Raw genomic sequence first — 16,307 nt, forward strand, 5'->3', positions numbered from 1 at the left:
GACAGGAGGTTACATCTGGGGGCAGGGAGAAGGACCCTTCGGAGAGGAGCTGACTGAAGCAACTAGTCCTGGGGAGTTACTGAACTTCCAGTAGCCTTAGAGATATGATACTATGTATCCCAAGCTGGCCTCCAATTTGCTATGTATCCAAGCTGGTCTCGAACTTCTGATGCCCTTGCTTCCACTTCCAAAGTGCTGTGATTGCAGGTATGTGCCACCATGCCTGGCGTATGCGGTGCTGGAGACTAAACCCAGGCCCCTATGCATGTTAAGGAGGCACTCTATCAACTGAGCTCTATCCCCAGTCCTACATAGCAAGTTCAAGGCCAGTCTGGGATACATGAGATCATCATCCATAGCTTTCATCCTTTTCCCATTTTCTCCTGGAATTCCAGGGAGTTGGGGGACCTCAGAGAAAATTACAATCCCAACACTTCCTGGGGCACGTGGAGTTTCTCATTCCTGTGGACCTGTCTCATCCTTGGGTCTACACCAGCCTCGTGGATTGAAGGTGTAATCAGAGTCCTTAGTAGACTGAGGACCTCCTAGGAAGCCAATGCCCATGCAGGTGTGGGAAAGCACCTGGGATGGCCAAAGGCATCTTGACAACCACCCTTAACTTGGATACAAAGCCATCTCCTTTCATCTGTGTGTTCAGAAATGACCTTCTGCCCACAAAGATCTGGAAGTCTTGGCTAGTGCAATGCATTGAGATCGAAAACACACCTGTAGTCACGTGGCGTTCTTACACCAGCATGTATGTTTCAACTCTGTAACAGGTTCACTCTCGATCCTCGAAGCTGGCAGCACCTTTTCCCCCAGCACTTATGTGATTTTCCTATGCCAATCACTCAGTTAACCACAAGGAGCATCTTAATAAATTCTAAAAAAGGAAAAACTCAAAATTTCTTCATGTGAATGCCATCATGGCGCATAAATTATTTCATTTTTTGGTTTTGTTTCTAAGCACTATATTTTCATCCTGGACATTAGTGTGTGGGAGCCTGGGGAGAGGGTAGATTGGGGTTAGGAAAGGAAAGCAGTCTAGGGCACTATTCAAAAACGCAACCCACTTAGGCTGCAAGATAATGTGTAGTGCATGTGACTATATATCTTGTACGTCTCAATTTGTACAGCAGATTCTAAGACAACCCACCCCCAAAGTAGACTTTGTAGACATACATTTTGAATGACAGTTAAAATTTTAAAATAACAAATACTTCCTTAGATGTTTGTTCAAAAGAACCCTAGGGTGGCTAGGGACGTGGTCCAGTTTGTAAATCACTTGCCTAGCTAACCCTGGCTCCAATCCCTAGCACTGTCTAAAACCAGGGCTCGGGGCACGCTTGTGATGCCATCACTTAGGAGTTGGAGGCAGGAAGATTAGAAATTCAAGATCATCATTGGTTACACAGTGAGTTCCAGGGCAGTCCGGGTTACACAAAGCCCTTTCCCAGAACAACAACAAGAAGCAAGCAAAGGAAAAGAACTATATAATCTCTAAATCAAAGGATCAATTACAGTGATAATCACGGCTCCTTGGAAAATGGGAGCAATGAGAATACTAAGTAAGGGAGTGGGAATCCTGACTAAAATTGTCCAGGGAAACCATCCCTCCACAGGTAGTGACTGTCTGCTTGTAGCCATAGCATCCATTCCTGAACACCCCTGAAGTTTGTTAGAGTCTTACCGCTTCCTGCGGTCTCTCCTCGTCCTCCTGGCTCTCTCTCCATCCCCAGCACAGCTATGTGCGGCTAATGACGTGAGTGGTACCTGAAGGATGCTGAGATGCGGTGGATGGCCAGGCAGAACGTCGTCCTCAGAGATGTCATCACTGTGAGAGCGGGAACTCTGTAAATATCTAGATGAGATCAGGGATGGGTGGCCATGTCCAGGAGGTCCCAGGGAGATACCAGGTCAGAGCAAAGAGTAGGTAGACGCTGCTCAAGAAGGAAGCGGAGAAGGAGGAGGAACATGTCAGAAGGGCCTCTGTGAGTCCGGGGCTGGGCCAAGGGCATATGAAGCTGAACTGCCAGTGTCCACCTTCCCAGAATCTTTTTTGCTCTTCACTTCTGCGCCCATTTTATGGCCTGAGTTACACCACAGGGTGCTCTGGGTCTCAGGTGCCATATAGCAGACCATGGGACCTCTCAGCCTCCATAAGGTCACAAGCCAAGTCCTCATTTTACACATATGCTTTCATTGAATCCACACTGTGTTGATTGGTGGTCTCCATAGAAACAGGGTCAATAGCAGTTGCATATTCACGGGGCGGGGGTGCCCTCCATGTTTGTGGGATCGATACCTGTGGAGACGACAAAATGTGAAGTGAAATTTCATTTGTACTCAGCACTTCCTGACTTTTTAATTCCCTAAACAGTAGAAGAGAATGGCTGTTCCCATACCTTTACCCTATGTCAAGGATTGAGAGTCACTCAGTGATGATGCCAAGTCCATGGAAAGATGGCCCAGGTTCTGCCCAAATACTTCAGAGGTTTATGTAACTTCAGCATCAGAGGACCTTGAAATTTAAGGAATCTTGACATCAGTACACTGTGGACACAGAGGACTTCTGTATCAAATTAGTTCTATTTCTCTTAACAGCCTTGATGTGTGTGTGTGTGTGTGTGTGTGTGTGTGTAATTGGGCCTCATGCTTGCACAACAAGCTCCTTGCCCACTGAGCCATCCCCCCAACCCTGAAAACTGATTTTCTTTAATGAGCAAAGACTTGGAAAAGCATTCACAAAGTGGTAGGTGAACACAGTCATCCCAGAAGTGAGAAAGTATGTTAATATGTTCTATATGCTCATATATATATACATGCATATCCAATAAAGCATATTAGTCTCTGGTATATATCAACAACTGCCATAGCCAGGAAGAAGCACCTGCCAATAGTCCCAGCTACTCTCAGGAGCCTGAGACAGGAGGATCACTGGAGTTCAAGTGTTTTAGACCAGGCTGGACAACACAGCAAGACTCCTCTCACAAACTATTTACACAGAACTTTTAAAAGTCAACAATAGAACAGTACACCTCTCTGTGGTGTGTGTGTGTGTGTGTGTGTGTGTGTGTGTGTGTGTGTGTGTGTGTGTGCCTGTTCACTGGGGGAAGGGGTGCAAGGCTGCACATGTGTATATGCATGTAAAGGCCAGAGGTCTCAGTCACGTGTCCTCCCCTGTCACCCTCCACTGAACCTGGAGCTCACTTATGGTCCACACTGGCTGGTCAGCGAGCTCCAGGGATCCACTGCAACCTGTTTTTATGCCGGTGCTGGGGCCTCATGCTTGCCCAACAAGCTCTTGACAACTGAGCCATCTTTCAAGACCTGAAAATTGGTTTCCTTTAATGAGCAAAGGACTTGAAAAAGCATTCGCAAAGTGGTAGATGAACATGAAAATGTTGGTCATTCCAGAAATGAGAATTTAAGACTCCCGTGCCACCAGTAAAATCGAAAGGTCTGATGATTCTAGGCCTCGAGGGTTGAAACAGATTAAGGGAGAATCACTTTCTGAGAGAGTGTGAAGTCCATACCATTCCTGAGTAGCTTCCTGGCCATGCCTTCTGAAGTGGAACATTCCTATCTATGAAGCACCCACATAGTGAGTGTACTGTAGACATGTCTGACTATAGACAGCAAGCATCTTTTGGTTCTGAGTCCAGAGGAAAGCTTGCAAACAATGTGCTTTCACACAACTAAATACAGCAGTAAAAAAACAATACACTTCTATCCCAACGAGCCCACGAACCTCACAAACACACTCTGAGCAAAAGAAGCCAGGATCCATGCTGCACAATTTGACTAATGTGACAGTCAAAGCTGGGCAGTCTCATCTACAGGGTCAGAACAGTGCTGCTGGGCACCCAAACCCCATTTCCTGCCTGGACGGTGGTTTCAGGAGCATGCTCACACTCATGGGTTTAAATGCATCAGGCTGAACAGTTTTGTGAACTTGATCTACACATTTTTTTATCCAATAAAAAGCCAACTGAGTAAAACGCACGTGCATGAAAATGCCCGTGTTCCCTTAGAAGTACAGCAGTAGCATGTGCGACACAGCTCTGAGTCCACAGTGTAGACCAGAGACAGGCGACCTCACCTGCGGTAGCTGTCACCACTCTGTCAAATATCCTCTCTGCTTCTGAACCTCATGCATCTGTTTCCAATATTCTTCAATTCATCACCCCTGGTTCCTCAGAGACCAGAGAACTAAAGGCCTCAGAAGAGTCTTAGCGTGCCATTCTTGGCTTTGGAAACACACAATATTCCCCCCAAAAGTCAGATACTGAAAGTAAACTTTGTCCCCTAAGGATGACTCTGACTTCTGGCTCTCTGCTCTGGAGCATAGGAAGATGAGTCATGCTTAAGATCAGTCCAATGCCTATGCAACAAAAACACAGTGATACCAGCTACCTGCTTTCTGCAGCTCTCCCACAGGGGACTCCCAGAGCCTGCTGGGGAGGCAGCCCCAGATGAGAAGCTGTAAGGTGGCAAAGAGCAGCCACCCATGGGTCTCCAACATCTCCTCTCACCAGGCTGGATACCTGGGCAGCCTCCATGGTGGGAGTCAGGCAGCTTCTGGGCCCCCCAACCATGTCCTTTTTCCTGGAAAATTCCCACCTACCACAGACCATCTTGGCAGTCCTCTAGGCTGCACTTGAGAGCCACTGAAGATCATGTCCTGTGCCAGAGGCCCCTCTATCTGGTGCCTAGCCTCCCCTGCACTCCTAAGCACAGAGCCCAGCCCTCTGTGGGTGTCACGGAGGCCCCTCTCTTCAGGCCCAACACCCTGCTTATAACACGCCCACAGGTAAGTCCTATGCTAGCCATGGATGTCCCTGATGCCCACAATGGGTAATGCCCTCAAATACTGCCTCCCCATCTGAGGTCTGCTTCCATGCACCTGGGAGGCAATCCTTACCCACTGCAGCATGGAACAGCAAACTTCCACTGGTTGCTCAGTGAATGGGTTAGTTGGTGATGTGCTGGTGAATGCCTCATTCTCAATGTGAGCCAGGCTGGCTTGCAGCAACTGCCCATCAAGGTAGAAACCTCTGCCCAGTGGCAGATTCTAAACCATCCTGTGGAACAGCAAGAGATGCACATCCATATGCTCTGGAGCCTGCAATGGCTTAGCATGCATGGAGGTCACTGCTGATGTTGATGGCAAGAAGTCAGGAGCATACTGCCTTCTGCACCTGCTGCTTCTCCGGGTCCACCCTTGTTCAGCTGCTCATCTTTTTGTTTCAGCCTCCCATGCAATGCTGCTGCTGTTTAGCACATATACGTCTGCATGAACACACACTCAGGCTCCCAGGGAGAGTCAGGATGTCTCAGTGTTTCCAGCCACACATGCACTTGGGTTCCTCCTGCCATCTATCCTGGCTTCCCAGCCTTCTCTGCAGAATTAGGAAAAAGTTTGAAAAGAAATAGTAGTCCCGAAATTTACGCCCCACCCAAACTTAGCATTGAGGATGATTAGCTGTTTTCCTAACTGGATCTCTTGTCTTCCACATCTGTGTTCTCAGTCCCTGGCCACTGAAGCACACTTTTGCACAGTTCTACACCACAAATATAAACACATGCTTATGCATGATTGCTGAAACAATAGCATATTACTACTGAGAACCACACAGAAGGTTTCTAAGTTTTGCCTTGCACAGTTTTGCCTTGTCAAATCCTGGGCGGTCATGGTAGACAGGTAGATGTCATCCCTGGATTTAATGAGTCTCTTTGGGTTTCAGGCATGTCTGAATGTTGACTAATAACCTCTGAGTTACCAACCCTGCATCAGGAGAGTGCTGACTCACTCTCCTTACAGTAGCTGAGTCACGAAACCTCTCGTGGCTGCACAGTAGGATCTGAAAATGACTCACATACTGCTGAGTCATGATGTTCCCAGTTCCAGAACCTCAGAGCTGAAAGTTCCAGAAGTCATATCCACTAAAGAGAGCCATCCAGGGGCCCTCAGCTTGGAGCGGCCCCACCTTCTACTATGGCCTTCACAAACACTGTGAGCCTGGGAAGACTTGGGGACATCCAGGCCTCTCCCCAGCCTCTGGGGCCTGAGGCACTGTGCTCACTGGAATTGTACAAGCAGAGATTCTGTCAGGCCCAGAAAGGATGAGAGGTTGGGAGAGATTTAACCAGAGGTCCCAGGGGCAACTGAGGAGTATCACAGCACTCACCCAGCAGTAGCCAACTGGCACATACTATACCAGGTTCCTGGACCCCTGATTGAAAGCCACAATCAGCTCACGTCTCCTTGCAGAACCCTTACCCAGCACACAGGCAGGGCCTCCCCATGGTTTTCCTCAGCCATGAGGAGACATGTGCAAAGGCAGCCAGACCTGCAGACCTTCCCCAAACGCCACACCCTCCCTCACCAGGACCAACAAGGCCTATCCAAGACACCACCTAACAAGTTGAGACTTTCTGCCTCCTCGGCAGTTCGGGAGGCTGAGGCTCACAGAAGCGCCCACCACCAGAGCACCTGACAGGAACATCAATTATGGAGTCAACTGTTACCATTGGCCAGCCCAGCTCAGAACAAAGTGTCCAGAGGGGCTGCCACTGAGCCTTAGAAAAGGACACTGGAGCGGGGGGCTGACTGAACCATGAGAAGCAGAAAGAGTGTCAGACAGGTATATACGGCAGGACCCATGGCCCCCCAAGTGACCGCCAAGCCTCAGGTTTTGGAAAGGACTTCAGAGATCAGGCTTCCCTGACTCTGGTCACCAAGAGTGAAGGCCGGAAACAGGCTAGGACCACTTCAGGGCACACACTAGTGATCGAAGCTGGGGTATGGGCCAGGGTGGAGCTCAAACTCTGACTGGGCCACTGGACAATAGACTGGAGATGAATATGGAGAGGGCAATAAAACCTTGTTCTGCTTTTTGGCTCTGGCAGCTGCTGGTGGGACAAACAGAGATGCCCCAGAGATAGGAGGCTTGAAATGACTCTGCAGAGATTAATGGCCCTGTGGGACTTCTGAAGGGAGATTTCAGGGACCACTAGTGTGTGGAGCTGGCAGAGGAGTCTTCAATACCAGGTTGCTTCTGTGGCACTGGGGGCAATGAGAGGGGCAAGGCACACACAGGAGGGAGATCCTCAAGTAGCCAAGACTACCAGAGCCAAACTGGGCCACCTGCAGGCTGTGGACAATAGAGCAGTGGAAGTCTCGTAGTGCTGTCTAGGCTGGTCAGGAATGGGGTTTCTCGGGCCTCTAGGAGTTCCAACCTCCTTAACCACACTAATTAAAGTCCCTCAGCCCAGTTTGCTGTCTCCCTCAAAGGATGGTAGATGGGGTACCCTAGATCATAGATAAATGACAGACCAGAAGTGGACAGCTGACCCTGCATATCCCACACTGAAAGCAAGTGACCACAAGGGATGGTGGGGATCGGCAGGTCCATCTTCTGTCTCTGATGCCCTTATCTGCGGTATCAAGCTGAGTTGCGGCAGAGAACGAGCCAAGACTTGTCTTCTGGAAAAAGCTCTGGTCAGCCTCAGAGAAGTTTCCCAAGTGTATCCAAGCCTAGACCAGCTTCATAATAAGAAAGAACCCACAGGCTGTGGACCAGGAAGACAAAACCAACCTCCTCCAGTGTCCAGAACAAACTTTAAGTCTGTCTTAAACCTGAGGGGACTTCCAGAAGCTTCGTATGACTGCAACAATCCTGAGAAACCTATGAAGTATCCAGAACTTTGCTCACAGCACTCACCTGACAAGAAGCCATGGCTGAATTAGTCACAAATACCTCTAGGACAGTATCTACAAAATGAGAAACTGATGTGTATTAAGTAAAAAGAGTGCAACATTTGATCACATGGCCTTCCAGCTTTCTGTATCAGAGGGAAGCAGGTGTCTCATACACAACACATTTGATCCTGGTATTTGGTCTTGGATGGCCTGATCAGACTTGAGTACCAGCTACAGAGCAGGAGGCCTCCATCTCTGAACCCTATTAGACATGAAAGAGTTGAATATTCCTGGGTAGACCAGTTGTCCTGCCCAAGTCAGGACAGAGTCCAGTAAGAGGTAGGCTTATAAGGAGTCTGAGCCATACCTATAGGACCAGACATTTTCTACCATGGCAGATGAGCCCAGCTGGCCACTGCCAAGATCCAGGTCTTAGGAGAGCTAAAGAATCCTGGGCTAGGCCAGTGGCTTCGTGCAGACTCAGAGGCCCCTCCCTCACCCCACAGTTGGCTTCCGTTTCCTGTGCCTTACAGTGAACACAGGAAGTGTCTCTCAGGGTTTTCCTTACATTAGAACCACTTAGGTAAGTCTCTCACACATGAAGCACATCCTAAAGCCCAGCTCCAGCCTGAGGAGGCATCTCAGAAGGAGGGGTGGAAGGTGGCTGAGCCCTGTCCCCAAGGTGCCTGGGAAGGAGGCTATGAAACCACCATACAGCTGCCTCATCGAGGTAGAAGACAGGCCTTTTCCAAAGCTTCCGGCCTTCTCTAGCCACCCTCCTCCTGCATTTCCTGCATCGGAACACCTTTCGCAATAAGTAGACGTAGAGGTATGGACCATGTAGGGAGGACTGGGGTGTATCTACACTAGAATTGTACTAGCCTAGGCCCCCCGGGACTAGGACTGCTCCGGGGACCTCTGCCCTCTTGGGCATCTGTCTTACCGTGGTATTCAGACCAATCAGCAGAATCACTTATGTGAGGTCCACAAGGCTGAGATGTGATCATCTCCTGAACAAAGCAGCCAGCTGTGCTGCCCCCCAACAGCTGGGCTGCCCCCCCAACAGCTGGGCTGCCCCCAACAGCTGGGCTTTCCCACAAACTGCCTCATGGATCTGCAAAGAGAAGGAGCCCAGCCAAGAACTCAGGTCTGTCCCAGGGAGACCCCAGGCCAAGAATCAGAGACCCCTACCCCTGCTCTCCACCCATGGCTTCCCTTCCCCAACCTCAGTTTCCCTATTTGGGGATTGGAAGCAGTAGGGAGCAAAGGAGAAGTTTCTGAATAGGAAAAGGAACCTGGCCGTCAGGACAAGCAGGTAAGTTGGGCTGGACCCTGCAACTGCCCTCAGGACAGGCAGGTGCCCTTGTCGCTGCCCTCGGGGACCCACAGCTGAGAAGGTGGGGGCATGCTGCCTGCCCAGACAAAGCCCAGCCTGGGAGGTTAGAGGACAGAGACATCAAAGGGGACAGGCTGGGGCTTGGCCAGCTTCTCTCTAATGTCTTCCTGTGAGGCAATAAGGCACAAGCCCAGAGGGGGAGGGATATCCCACAGACAGAAAGCAGTCTCCCAAGCAGGGCCCTAGTCAAGGGAGGTTCAAAGACTACCCCAGGAGGACCTTGGGGTTCTCTCCTGGAGGCAAGGTTACACCAGCTGCTGCTCAGGGTGTGGCAGCATGCGTCTGTGGAGAGCGGCCAGAGAGATGCCACGGGTCTGACTTGTGCTTCACTTCGCCGTGGCTGAACTTACTCTCAGGGGGCCCATGTGTGCAGATCTTACTTCCCAGTCCCAACCCTAACCTACATACACAGACATAGGCCCATCGATCTGTGTTTGGTTGACAGTGCTCCCAGACCTATGAGACCCCACCCACCACTCCTAGACTGTAGATGAGGGTCTGAGATTGGATAAGTCCTTAGCCTGATGACCAAATGCAGAGCCATGCCCTGTAAGCCTGGCACCTGACTCACTGGCAGGCAGGCCTCATGGGCTTCCTTTGCCTTCTATGAAAGACTCTCCCTTGGGAGAACTATAGAAAGACTAGGAGGGGAAGGCTTGGACAGTGGGCAGAGTAGCCAACACCTCATCTGAGGTCCCATGGTCCCCTCCTGAGCTCCAGGGGGCAGCAGGCATGTCAATTAAGGGGAGGTCTGCCTGGAGAACTAGACCTGGGCCTCTGACAGTGATCCCAGGTGTACCCTGAAACAGTGCCCCACCCAGAAACAAGAAGCTGTCTGTCAGCAGCCTGCCTAGTAGCAACTGCTGAACAGACAAACCACAGCCTGTGATACCCATGAATGGAAAGGTCAGAGCCATAGGACAAGGACAGACAGACCTAGGACAGAATGGTGGAGACACAGAGGCAGCTTTAAAAACAGGAAAGGCCAGGAAATGGATTCTCCAAGAGCCATCAGAGAGGCCAGGCAACTACACACACACACACACACACACACACACACACACACACACACACACACACACACACACTGCCTCCAGCACTACCTCCATGTAAAGGCTCCACCCCTAAGAACTGTCAGAGAACAGACTTGTGTCAACTTAGACCACTGATTTAGGGGTGCATATTACAGCAACCCTATAAACTTAAAACAGTCTCCAGTGAGAACAACCTAGGATCTCACCATGTTCGTTTGGGAAGGATGCCGGTTCTCACAAAGGAGGCTAGCACAGTGGGGACCAGGAGAGTGAGGAGCAGGCCTGCTCATCCACAGTGGGAGACTGAGAAACTCAGAAATGCAAACCATAATCAGCTAGATGCTAGTCCCACTTGTTAGCATTTAAATCTGCAAGAATCAGTGGGATGAATTTTCAGTAAATTATTAGGGGAAAAAAAACCCGTAAGACAAGATTTGAGGGCTCTTACCTCGTACTAAGGGACTCCATGAAGTTTTTTCTGGGCCTGGGGTATTTATTACCAGGGTTCTCTATCTGGAAAAAGTCACAAATTGACAAAGGACAGTTTCATCAGTAGATGGGTCCTTGAGGGACAAGAAATCTCAGTTTAACTAATGGCCCCAGGGGCTTCTAGCTCTGGGTCCTGAGAACTACAGACCCGTGGCTCCAGACGCTAAAGGCCAGAGACGGACCCAGCTAGGTGCTCCGGTCTGTATTCTTACACTACTGCCCTGGACCTTGGCTGTCAGTGGTCCTTCACTCAGCACCCAGTGGTTCGTGGCTTATAGCGGTGTCTGCGACAGCAGGTGGGTGGAGGTGACGGCCAGTGCTCCCACTCGAGCCCTGAGACACTCAGCTCCTGCCAGCATCTAGAGCTGTGGTGCTCAGGCCTTGGGTGCCAGATGCCCTGACCCTTCGGATGCAGCAGTCCTGGCTCTCTTCCTGGAGACCAGGGCCTACAGCAACTCCACTTGACTCTTCACAGCCTTCTCTCTCCTTCTCACACTGTCTCTCCTCACCTCCTCTGTCTCCATCCCTGACTTCCTGCCTCAGGAATTCCTGAAGCTACTTTTTGCTGCCCCTGGCACAGTATCGCTCCCACTCACATGGCTGCTGTGTGTCACGGTAGCCATTGTCTCAGTCTGCTCTCCCCCATGACAAAGGTGACTCCAGGCAAGAAAAACCACTGGCAGGCAGTCTTTCGTTGGGCGTAATGTTACAACGTCTGGACACAGTACAGGAGGGTATCTCTGAACGTACTTGAAAAGTAAGACAAGCAGCCTGGTTATAACACCAAAAGAGGGCGTGGCATTGGTATGGACCCATCATAGATACCCCCATACACTCTTCACAAGCTTTCTACTGAGCCCCTAGGGTACGTGCCCCCCCCCCTGGCCTGGGTGAGAACGGTTGAAGGGTAAGCAGGGCCATCTAGAGTTCACCAAGGCTTGTATTGGTGTCTTCCAAGACAGGTGAGGTTGTCTGGAGCAGGGGTGACCCGGGCAAGGCCTCCTGAGTGTGTGCAGAGCGGTGATGCTTGTCTGCAGCTGCTGTGGTTCCAGATGGGATCTGAAGATGCTCAAAGCAGGCTGCCATGAGGGCCAGCATTGAGAGAGCAGGCATAAGGGAAGGTCTGTCATTCAGGGGATCAGGCTCCCATCCCTGAGCGGTACACTCACTCCCACCACACCAGGAAAGGGTGTTGGCGATAGGGATGTAACAAAAGCTTAACCTCAAACTAACATTCTCAGCAACACTTACCAGCACTTAACCCTCATCAAACACCCTTAGGAAGAGCGCGGCTGCTCTGATATGTCTGAGGCATTCAGATGACTCACACCCACCAACCAGTGGGTTTATGTCTTGCGTGTTAAGAAGTTCAGCAATATGTGCTGAGCTGTGTTTACTTTTGCCCAATTTTGAATGGCTTTGTGGAAATATCATTTACATACCATGGAGTTCTCGCACTTACCACATACCACCTAATGGTTTTAACATATTTACAGAGTTGCACAACCACAGCCCTAATCTGACTTTAAAACACCTTCGTCATCAAAGGAAAATCTTCTACCATTGGAAGTCACCTCCTTCCCACCTGGTCCTAGATGTCCCTTGATCAACTGCCTCCAGCTGTGTTCCAGGCATTCCATACAAGCACAGGCCTGTAAAACATGCTCTGTCGGATGGCTGATTTGGTTAGAAAGATCACAATGGCCCATGTATCAGTACCCCATTCCAGGGTATTGCCAGTTCATACTGCAATGCACGGATGGAGTCCGATTGTTCAGCGACCAGCAGACGATGGACACTGAGTTGCTTTTATGTTGGGCCATTATACAATGTTGCATTTGTAGACAAGGCTTTGAGTGGCTACGTGCTTCTGTAGCTCTGAGGCACGCCCCTGCAGGAGTGTTGGGAAACTGCTGTACTTGGCTTTGAGAAGACCTATCAGGGTTCTTTCCAGCCTGGAAACACTGGTTCACATCCCCCAAGCAGTATTACTGCACATCACAGGTATCTGCCTTTAGGCAGATGTGGAAGCAGGGTTATCTCAGTGGTCCCTGAAGTTCCTGAAAGAGGAAGTACCTACAGGAACTGATGTAAAGTCAGAAACAGCCATGGAGGAATCACCAACAGAAATCTAAAGACCTAGAGCACTTGTGGGCCATGCACAGACACATCTCGCGGAACCCTAACCCTCACAGCCCTTGCACACGGCGGTGTCCCAGTGCTCCTCCTCCACCTCCACACACTCAGCTGTAGAAATAAAGAACTTACCTGGGGCCAGCTTTGCAAGACTGGCTAATCAGTGCCTGACTGTGGGGCCAGGCTGGCAGAGGGCATCATAGGTTCCCAGCAAAGAAGATGCTCTTACGCATGGGAAGTTGATGCCCAGGACAATGGAATCCAGGGAAGAGAGTAGAGAGAGGGATGCTCAGGACCAGGCACACAAGAGGGAGAAAAGTATCAAAAGAAAAGGGGGCTTGACTTGTAGGAAGCATATATTGGGTCCTGGAGACCAGTGTACAGTCAACAAGGATATGTATCCTCACCGATGACTGTAACTCATCAAGACAGTCAGAATCTAGTGGAGACCTTGCCTGTAGCTAGAGTTTTCCTGCCTTGCCCACAGTCAGGACAAATCTCTGTCACCCGCTAGTCCCACAGCCGCTCAGACCCAACCAAGTAAACACAGAGACTTATATTGCTTACAAACTGTATGGCCGTGGCAGGCTTCTTGTTAACTGTTCTTACATCTTAAAGTAACACATTTCTACAAATCTATACCTTGCCACGCGGCTCGTGGCTTACCAGCATCTTCACATGCTGCTTGTCCTGGCAGTGGCTGGCAGTGTCTCCTTCTGCCTTCCTGTTCTTTTATTTCTCCTCTGTTAGTCCCGCCTATACTTCCTGCCTAGCCACGACCAATCAGGTTTTATTTATTGACCAATCAGAGCAACTTGACATACAGACCATCCCCCAGTACAGCCAAGTGCAGACCATCTCAGACACCTGCACTCAGGCCCATGGTCCTAATCATCCTCTATGCAAACCTGCTGGGTAACGCCACAAGGAACCCAAGAAGGGCTCCCACAGGACATACATTAACATCCCACAGCACTTGCCTGTCCTCATCACCACCACCCCCAAAAGAAAATATCATGTTCCCAGTAAAAGCTTTTCTTTTGGCATTAGATATCGAACCCAGGTCCTCATGCACGCCAGGCAAGCAGTCTCACTGAGCTCCATCCCCTAGCCCAGCCTCAAACTTCTCAACATAATCTATGTTAGAAGACAAACAACATTCAAATCCTAAGTGCTAAACATTCTTAATCATTCAAGAACTGAAACACTGTTTCCAAAAGTTCATACTGATAAAACTACTGTGAGATAAACTTCAGTGAAAGCAGGATGTGAGAAGGAAGCCCACCACAGCAAGGATGACAAGGCACATCCAAGCCCGGAGTGGAACTGATACAGATGTGGCCAGTGGTGAGGCACACAGGATGTCAGCCCGAGGTTTAGAAACGGTGTGAGTAGTGAGAGCTGGGGGAAATGCTGATTTCATTATCTCTGTAGTGGGACTATTATTTCGAAGTTCCTAAGTCCAGTAAAGAAGAGATAATATTTAGTAACCACAAAACACACAGTAAGAATTCTAAAACTGGTCTGGGATGTAGCTAAGTTAGACAAGGGCTTGCTGAGAGTGGAGGAAGTCCTGGTTCTATCCCCAGCACTTACACACTGGCCGCGGTGACCCGGGGCTGTAGTCCCAGCGCTCCAGAGGTAGAGGCAGAAGGATCAGAAGTCCCAAGACATTCTCATCTACATAGAAAGATCAAAACCAGCTTGGGATTTCTGAGGTCCTGTCTCAAAAAAAAAAAAAAACCTGCACAGACTGTAGAGACGTTAAGAGAACTGACTGGTCTTCCCAGAGGGCCCAAGTTCAATTCCCAGCACCCACTTGGCAGCTCACAATCCTCTGAAACTCCTCCAGTCCCAGGGGATCTGATTCCCTCTTCTGGCCTCAGTAGGCACCAGGGCATGGGGCATGCACATGGTGAATAGAAATGAACAAGCAAAACACCCATACACATAAAATAAAAGTTAAAATTAGAAAAAAAAACTGTGGTGATGATTACAGTTATATAGTGGAAGAGACGGAGGGAGAGAGAAGAAAAGGTTAAAGCTTCTGCTTTCATCATTGCTACTAGGAGCAAATCTCTAGATACCCGGGGCAGATTCTGACATGACAGGCACCTGTCAAGAAAGGCTTGATGGAATGAGGCATTCCTGCTCACTGGAAGGTAGGAGTGCTATGAACTAGAACCCAATGGAAACCTTACCTGTGGGATTCATGGGGAATCTTAACCTCAAGTCCCTCAAAATAAAAATTAAGCCTGGTTAGACACTCAAGAGAAAGCAATATGGGAAATATAAAAATGGGGGCCACATACTTGAAAGGCTGAGGCTGGGGTGCTGCTCAAGCATAAGAGGCACTTGTTGCCAAACACAGTGAGACATCATCTCTTAAGAAAATAAAAGGAGCCAGGTGTGGTGGCGCACACCTTTAATCCCAGCACTTGGGAGGCAGAGGCAAGTGGATCTCTGTGAGTTCAAGGCCGGCTTGGTCTACAGAGTGAGTTACAGGATAGCCAGAGCTACATAGAAACCCTGTCTCCGAAGCTGGGGTGGGGGAGGGGGGGTCCCATTATCTGTGGAGGAGCTGGCAGGTGCAGTGAAGAGACGGAACAAGAGGCAGTCAAACTGAAAACGAAGAAACAATATCAGTACCATTTTTAGACCACCTGACTGCACCTGGAAAAAGCAAGTTAACGTTGCTGTGAGCCAGAGGAGAATGTGGGTAGTGATTAAATACAGAAATACCATAACAAAAATCTACATCTTTCTTAAGGACAGGTGAAAACAAATTGCAGAAGAGAAAATGGAAGCCAAGACTCTGAAATACCAATAGAACTGTAAAGTCCCAAGGAATTGGATGAACACGAAATGTAAAATTTCAGAATGAAAGGAACTGTAAAATACTTCTGCAAGACAGATTTTTTAACTAATTGAAAAGGCAAGCTAGGTTTAACTGTGTATGCCTGTAGTCCCAGCACTTGGGAGCTAGAGCCAGGAGGATCTTGAGTTCAAGGTTACCCTTGGCTACATAGCCTTTCCAAAGCCAGCCTGAGCTACATGAGATTGTCTTAAGAGGGGTGGGGAGTGGGAGATTAGCCAGTGATGGAGTGTCCACTATGTAAGTACAAGGTCCTGAGTTCAAACACTAGAACTCCCTTAACAATGCTGGGCATAGTGACACATACTTACAATCCCAGTACTGGAGAGTTGGGGACAGCAGAGTCCCCCATTCATCCTGGAAGTCTTCATACCATGGAAGGAAGGGGAAACCTGGCCGACTCAGTGAGTTCCAGGCCAGTGAGAGACCCTGCCTGAAAAAAATCAAGGTGGAATAACCCCTCTGGTCTTTACGCACACACACACACACACACACACACACACACACGCACGCACGCACGCACGCACGCACGCGAGTGTGCTCATTCAGGCAGCTTGTCCCCTTGAGAATCAAGACTCAGCATCAGAAACTGATGAGCTCCCTACAGGTTTTTTCTAAGATGTTGTGGCAGTTAACCAGACCAACACAACATTTCAAGCCGAAAGGCAAACG

General features: G+C 49.5%; 1 long non-coding RNA gene across 1 annotated transcript; it reads right to left on the reverse strand.

Annotated features, from left to right (window-relative positions):
* Positions 1-1,637: 1,637 nt before the first annotated feature.
* Positions 1,638-8,805, reverse strand: LOC121821996 (uncharacterized). Its single transcript, XR_006062903.2, has 3 exons — positions 8,649-8,805; positions 2,406-2,521; positions 1,638-2,305 (listed from the first exon to the last, which is right to left on the reverse strand). It is a non-coding gene; the product is annotated as an uncharacterized LOC121821996 (long non-coding RNA).
* Between the last annotated feature and the right edge of the window lie 7,502 nt (positions 8,806-16,307).

Source organism: Peromyscus maniculatus, chromosome 13 (assembly GCF_049852395.1).
Source record: "Peromyscus maniculatus bairdii isolate BWxNUB_F1_BW_parent chromosome 13, HU_Pman_BW_mat_3.1, whole genome shotgun sequence".
Taxonomy (NCBI): domain Eukaryota; kingdom Metazoa; phylum Chordata; class Mammalia; order Rodentia; family Cricetidae; genus Peromyscus; species Peromyscus maniculatus.